The 7770-nt window shown below is 38.8% G+C and overlaps 1 long non-coding RNA gene across 4 annotated transcripts in view; it reads left to right on the top strand.

The window, feature by feature from the left end:
• The first annotated feature begins 65 nt into the window (after window positions 1-65).
• The window catches only part of LOC138973218 (uncharacterized), a 75014-nt gene continuing 67309 nt past the window's right edge, over window positions 66-7770 (top strand). For 2 of the 4 annotated variants that reach the window (XR_011457925.1, XR_011457923.1), the window contains exons 1-2: window positions 66-562; window positions 885-1014. This is a non-coding gene — a long non-coding RNA (uncharacterized lncRNA). The remainder of the gene's footprint in view (window positions 563-884; window positions 1015-7770) is intronic. The other 2 variants (XR_011457924.1, XR_011457922.1) reach the window with 1 other exon arrangement.

Raw genomic sequence — 7770 nt, 5'->3', positions numbered from 1 at the left:
TACTTTAGCCGCAGCTTTGTTTGAGGAATGTGTGATGGATTCCAACATTGCCACTCACAATGCCACCCCCCCCCCCCCCCCACACACACACACTGACCAAAGTACCCACACCTAAAAACACAATTTAGAAACATATTATAATGCACAAACATAATGTCTGTATTAAGGATGCTAAGAGCGACAATGATCAATTACTTACTCACTCTTAACTTACATTATGATCTGAATATTTTCTCTCAAAAATGTTCAGCTATGAACACACATTAACAAACACACACAACAAGGCCAAACACACTACATAAATAAAAATGATACTATAGAAATTGTAACATTATTTATTTTTATTTGACTATGCTTATAATAGTATTACGATAATTTATATATTCAAAATACGAACTCTCAATGACAGTTCAACAAATAAAATATTCCGCTAAGAAGCTTTAAATGGATAAACGGTAAATCGCTGAATTCGCAAATGGTCACATTTTGGTCATTCAAACTAGTCATTTCCGTTTACGCTCCACGCCATCATTGTTCACAGCGAATTCAGCTGCGCAGTAAGGCAAGTGAAATGTGAAACTGTGGAAATTAGGGTTGAGAAAGATTGGTGGTTGGAGTTGCTGAATAGATAACGGAACCATTATTTAGCCCATTTATATTTCATGAATACTTTCTAAAATAGGTTGCTGGGAATTCTGGAAGTGTAGGGCCTAATTTATTGTGGGCAACGCTTTTCAAGGGGGACAGGTTAAGCAATTTTGATTTTCCAAAGTTTCAAATACTGTGATTGGATCAGGCGAATAGCAGTAGTACAAAGTGGACGTGTCACACAATTTTCCGGTTGGTGCAGAGCCATTTAATTACTTCTGTCTGCTGTGTTTTAGAATATGCTTGCCACAGAGACCAACAGCTATGCTGCTTAGAAGCAAGAGGACAAGAGGCAGTAGCTGTCTTCATGAGCAGGAACCATTTCAAAAATGTTGGAGGATTTTACCATCCATATAATTACAAACAGTAAGTACACATTGATTTTTTGGTAATCTTGAACTTTAGCGTGTTATATTCATGAATACATAGCTCAGAATCCAGTGACATTCTTTACTTATTTTTGTTACAAGTCTATGTAAGCAAGCCAAAGAACATTTGTCGTGAAATTAATTTACGGATTGAGCTTCAAACTTAAGCATAATTAATTAATTTGGTTGTTCAATCGACGAAAATGCACCGAAAATGGCGGACGTTGTCAACCATGGGACATCATGTACACGAAAGAGTTGTCTCCCTTGTCCGATAATACGGATAAATCCTTCTTTGACCCATGTAAACAAAATGCATTCGTACAGTTCATCAGAGTTCATTCCGTAACTTCAAAGGGATCTAAAATGACTTGTTATGATTACAAGTGCAGGTTCTACAAATTTGGAGACTCAGGCCATTTTTTTTTTTTTCAAAATAGGCATATATAATTACCAGCTATTGTGTTTTCAGCGTAGCAATAGGGCCCGATATTTAGACGAGACAAGTATAATGTCTGATTGCAGACGACGGTTCCCTTTCCGCATGAAGCCACGGAAATAACCGAACATTGAAAAACCCACGGACATGTATTACGGAGAAAACTCGAGATAACCGGATGTTTAGCATTACGTCAATATGCTAGGAATCATATGACGTCATGACGTATCATGCTTGCCTACGTATATTGTATGTTCGAAAGTCTGACTTCTGTTGGGAATTCGCGTGGTGAAGACTGCGGTAAATCTGTAGATGATAACAGATAAGAGAACAAGGATTGTCTCAGAAGAAACGATTTTCGTTTTCACACGTTTTTGTTGTTCATTTTTTCACCCTGTCCTTTACCACCAAAAAAAATTAAAAAAATTTGAGTTTGGAAAAAAAAAGTTTAGGGTCGGCGCCGAAATTTAGGGTCGGTCGGGTGACCAGAAACAGACAATTTTTTTTTGTTGGCCTTATTTAAAATCTTCTGAGTAAAAGTGGGCAGTGTGTCAGTCTTTAGACATTGTCACAAAATGATTGTCATTTCTTTTGGCGGACTATTGTTTTACAACAAAATAAATAAATACATAAATAAATAGGTACAATTAAGAAATATCATTAATAAAAATTTGCCTTACTATTGTTTGTACAATCTTAGTTGAGGGATTGCATTTACCGGTAATTTCTGGTATTTTACCAATTGAGATTCGCCAATACCGATAATAAAATGGGTGCTTGGTCAGACCTATCTGCAGGGATGTCGTTAGGCGTCGGACATCGGACATTTATTGATGAAAATCCCCAAATGTCCGATTCACATTGCCGCATGTCGGTCAGATGTCCTATCGTTTTAGCCTGAGCGTGGTCATTGTCCGATATGCACTCCATTCTTTCGGACAGCGCGATATTCGTGAATTTTCATTTCAAGATACAAATCTTATAAAAGACTTAACACTCTCGTGTTCAGCTGGGAGTTGCCAGTACCGCGCCAGTGCAGATCTTTTCTTTTGTCGGGAATTCCCGAACCGTTTGCGGTATGCGCCGTTTGAGTATAACCGCGCCCAGATCAGTGCATGCTACAGGAGTACGGGAGACAACTCCAACTGACTAAATTTGTCGTCTGCTTTTGTCGCACACCAACAAAAAGGTCTGGTGTACAGCCACCCGCCTGTAGGGTGGGACAAGTACTGTCCTTCGCTCCCCACTCGGCGGGCGCTAAGGTACACCATATGGAGGCGAAAGTTGAGGTATGGTGAGGTTAGGGCGACGTCTCAACACAATCCCCCATCCTCCTGGGGTAGGGGTGGAGTGGGGAAAGTGGGATAGGGAAGTGTGTACCAACCTGTACACACTGGGAGTTGGGGGATGGACCGGTTGAGAACCTTTTTGAACGCGGCACTGTATTTATAGCCCGTCCGTTCTGTTAGGCTGGGGATGGTGAACGGGAGCAGGAGACATCTAACCCTAATGAAAGGGTTTGCCTTCCAACCTGGTTCATATTCATTATAAGTAGCCTATTCATTGTCTAAAATGTGTACCTGATGTTACGGTAATCTTGAACTTTAGCGTGTTAAATTCATAGCTCAGAATCCAGTGACATTCTTTACTTATTTTTGATACAAGTCCATGAAAGCAAGCCAAAGAACATTTGTCGTGAAATTAATTGAAGGATTAAGCTCAAAACCTAAGCATAATTAATTAATGTGGTTGTTTAATCGACGAAAATGGCGTACGTTGTCAACCATGGGACATCATTTACACGAAACAGTTGTCTCCCTTGTCCGCTCATACGTTTTTTTGTATTATTTATTATTCTCTTTATTTATATAGCGCCTTATCCGAAGTTCAAAGCGCTTTGAATAATTCCTTCTTTGACCAGCTGCCAACCCTCCCGAATTTTTCGGGAATCTCCCGATTTTTTTAAATCCGTCACGAAATCCCAAAATGTGTTCGATTTTCCCGAAAATGGAAATTTTTAAAATACTTTGTGTAAGCAGCCTCTGTTTGGGGAAAAAAAACGGTGAAAAGACGCTCTGGTTAACCGAGACCAGCCACGTTGGTGTGCGCATGTGCGGAAAATAAGTTCGATCTTTCCGGTTTTGCCTTCCAACATGCCGCAAAAAACAACACCAAAAGACAAAAAAACAAAGGCTAAAGTGAGGTTTTTACCACAGTACAAGGCGAACTATGACTTTATCGACAAGTCAGATAAGGGGGAACACTACGCATTCTGTAAACCTTGTCGATGTGACATCAAGTTGATCAACATCGGACATGGTGGGAAAAAGGACATCAGGGCTCAGAAACACTCAATGCCCTGATGGTTGCCAAATGAAACATGGCAGGGGCATGCTATGAGCAAACCGTTTCTGTGAAAATTCTGAAGAATGCAAAGTCGGCCACACCCGAGTCTCTAAAGGACCAGGAGCCCGGCACATCAGCCTCCAAGTGACCTCCCCTATCTGCATTGTAACTTTCAAGAAATGCAGCACCTGAGCAAGTATCTTAAAATCTTATTTCTTTTTTTTTTTCATGGAATTATTAGTTATAACATGACTGTGTTATTTCATTTGTTAAATGAATGTCAATTTTGATCATAATATACCAGAAAAAAAAAATTTTGGCACCTTCATTTACACAAAATCTTCAGCTTAGGGGCTTTGCCCCTGGACCCTAACCCACAGGAATTTCCTTGTCAGAAAGTAGGCAGCTATCATGTAAACAAAATGCATTCGTACAATTCATCGGAGTTCGTTTCGTAACTTCAAAGGGATCTAAAATGACTTGTTAATATGATTACAAGTGCAGGTTCTGCAAATTTGGAGACTTAAGGGCAGACCGGGTAGGCAAAATGAGTTATTTTTGGTCTCATACACCTTTTTGGGGTTGTTGCATTTTTCACACCTTTGAACATCCTGGAATGCATTCAATAATCTGCTTTTGTCATTTTAGACATGTATTCATGTAAATAAAACCATTTTCAAACCGATGTTTTGTTGTTTTTGTCTGTGTTTTATCAAAAAAATCGAAAAAATGGTCAACTTTGGATACTCCGTGCTGGTAAATGTGCCCACATGACATGACCCTTCGCTGTTCAAACTGTGTGGAAATTTCCGTTCTTCAAGATGACGTCATCACCGTTGGGGAATTTCCGTTGACATAGGCACAAAGAGAGAGAATCCGTTCCAACCGAAACCCCGGAATTAATATATGCAAATATATGTAGGTCAAAGGCATTTGGCGCAAGCGCAGTAGACAACTTATCAGTCCCCCGGTGTCAACAAATCCATGACGTTTTCACCGATTCAGCAGCATTTTTCAAAGTTTTGAGCTGCGGAGAACAACCCTAACATTGGAAATGTTCGGCAAAGTGGCAAGAAATATCAGAGAAAGATGAACCAGCAGCAGCGAACAGTAGAAGGAAGTAACAACACTCCGAAATGAACCAACATGATCGTATTTGAGCAGACGACATTCTAAGATTCTTGACTCGACGAGGTGGGTTTTGCTTCTTTCTCTTTTCGATCTTGTTTGTTTGACAACGTGATTTATTGCACATCGTTATGTTGTTGTTGTTGTAAGAATGTGTTAGGGTTTGCAGGTAAATGATAAACAGTTTGTGTCTGAAGTATTTTGCGGGTTTCTTGATCCAATTTACTGACCATGCCGCCGCCGCACACCCCCCCCCCCCCCTCCCTCCCTCGATCATCTCTGTGATATCGTCTTCACAACCCCTATTTTATTGTTCTTCGCTGGCCAGTCCTTGAGAGCTTACTATGGTGTAACATGTCATCAGTATTCTTTGTCTGGGGTCAAACTGAGAAGCAGCATCTGAGCGATGTACGACTGACACAGTTTCTGTTTCTGGTCATTGACCGTAGGAAAATAAGTACCCTACTAGAGAGCGTTCTCTAATTCTAAAGGATTGGTTTACACCAGCATGGCTGACCAACCTATCATTGACAGCAATATTGTTGTCAAATCTTTTCCATTAACTAAGAAATAAAAAAAATAGATCCAATTTACTTCACCAAAGAAAAAAAAAGAGTTAAACTAAAGGACTGGGGATGCAACTCATGAATCAAAAGCATAAAGATCACCTGCAAACAGTGCTAGGTTTAGGAAATCTGAAAATGTATACACACACACAGAACACACACACAAAACAGACAACAGACAAGAAACAAGCAAATACATAGCAAGTGTGATGAAATAAATTAATTTTAAAAGAAAAATATGAAAAGAAAGAAAGAAAGAAAGAAAATAATTCAGCTAGTTTCAGTATTAGTTCCTGTGTGTATGTGATTGTGTGGTTACTCAAATCCCATAGTAAACTTGACATGTACATTTTGTGATAGGGGCCAATTAATGAATGTCTTTTGTGTGTGTGTGTGTGTGTGTGTGTGTTCGTCAACCGACATATGTGGGTACGAGCCGCTGAGGTGGTTGTAAGAAAACCCGCCTGGTTCAGTGGTTGGGGGCTGATTGGGATTTCTGATTTACCAGCCTAGCCAAAAAGTTGAGGTACACCCCATGTAACATGGTCATTTGCAAAATAAAGTACAAGCACTTGTTGACGTTTATATTGAGTCTTAAAATTTGCAGCTTATTACAAACAAAAACCATGGACAGTTGTATCAAATATTAAATCAGTGTTTGTGTATTTATTAGGTTGGAGCAAGGGGAGAGCCAGTCCTCCTGTGGTGGCAGCGAGGAGAAAGATTGACCTGATGGAAAAGTTTGCTAAACCGGAACTACCCTCTTCCACAGCAGAAACATCAGCTTTGCCATCTTCTGACCAACCATAAGAAGATACAGATACTTTGCCATCTTCTGACCCATCACAAGCAGATATGGATACTGGTACTGTGCAACGTCACTCCGCTGACATGTGTTGGGCTTTTGTCAACATTGATCAGCTCAATCTATTGCTGAAAGGTTTATATCCTGTACTGAATGCTTGTCTGATAGCAGTCTGATTATGAAAGAAGGTGATGCATCAGCCCAAGGATTTGCACAGGCCCTGCATCTGGAGTGCATATGAGTGTCCATTCAAGTCTGCAGTTGTTTACTCTTCTCCCGGTGTTTGCAACGCTTCGGGTGGTAAAGTTGCATTTTAAATAATCCGCGTATGACCAAGTTGGTACATGGAAAGGGACATTCAGCTTTACAGAAATTTGCTGCAGTGTTAGGATTGAGCACAGAAATACTGTAATTAAAATGTTGCAACTTTTGAATGGCTTGATAGCTTTGTTCCATTTGTGTATATATAATTATGTAATGTTGTTGATGATTTGTGAAGCATCATTTCTATGCAATGGAATAAGAAATCAGTGCATCCGTTGGGTTTTTATGAGTCTGACAGTTTGGTTCTGATCAATATTTTCATATCAGCACAAACACAGATAATTGACTTTTTTAATGTTTTCATATAATTTTTTTTTAAATCAAAAAAATCTGATAATTTGATTATCAAATCATTTCCCCTTCATAGTTAAAGTGTTATTCTGGTTAAAAAAAAAACACCCCATTAATTCAAGCTCTACTGTGGTACTAGTTTACCGGGGTACTAGTGAGACTCTTTTACATGCTGTTTTCTCTACATGTAATTTGAGACAAAATGTGGTAATTAAAATGTTGTAACTTTTGAATGGCAAGATGGATTTGTTCCAATTTTGTATATGTTGTTTATGATTTGTGAAGCACCATTTCTGTGCATGGAATAAGAATACAGTGGATTCCTTGTGTTTTTATGAGTCCGACAGTTTCGTTTTGATTCATATCTGCACTAACATAGATGAGTTTTCAAATGATTTTTTAAAAAAAGTCTGGATAATTTGATCGTCAAATCATTTCCCCATCATAGTAAAGTGGTTATTCTTATAAAAACATATCAATTCAGGCTGCACTGTGCTACTAGTTTGAGGTACTGGTTGGAATCTTTCAAATGCTGTTTTCTCTGAATGTAATTTTCAGACAAACATCTGTAATTAAAATGTTGCAACTTTTGAATGGCTTGATGGATTTGTTTCATTTTTGTTTATGTTGTTTATGATTTGTAAAGCGTCAGTTTTGTGTATGGAATAAGAGTTAAGTGCATTGGTTGGGTTTTTATGAGTCTGACAGTTTGGTTCTGATTCATGTTTTCATATCGGTACAAACAAAGATGGCTGTTTTCATATGATGTATATAAAAAAAATCCTGATAATTTGATTGTCAAATCCTTTTCCCTACATAGTAAAGTGGTCATTCTGATAAAAACATATGAATTCA

The sequence above is a fragment of the Littorina saxatilis genome, linkage group LG8 (genome assembly GCF_037325665.1).
Source record: "Littorina saxatilis isolate snail1 linkage group LG8, US_GU_Lsax_2.0, whole genome shotgun sequence".
Classification (NCBI taxonomy): Eukaryota; Metazoa; Mollusca; class Gastropoda; order Littorinimorpha; family Littorinidae; genus Littorina; species Littorina saxatilis.
Note: the sequence above shows the minus strand (reverse complement) of the source record. Positions and strands in the feature narration are given on the sequence as shown.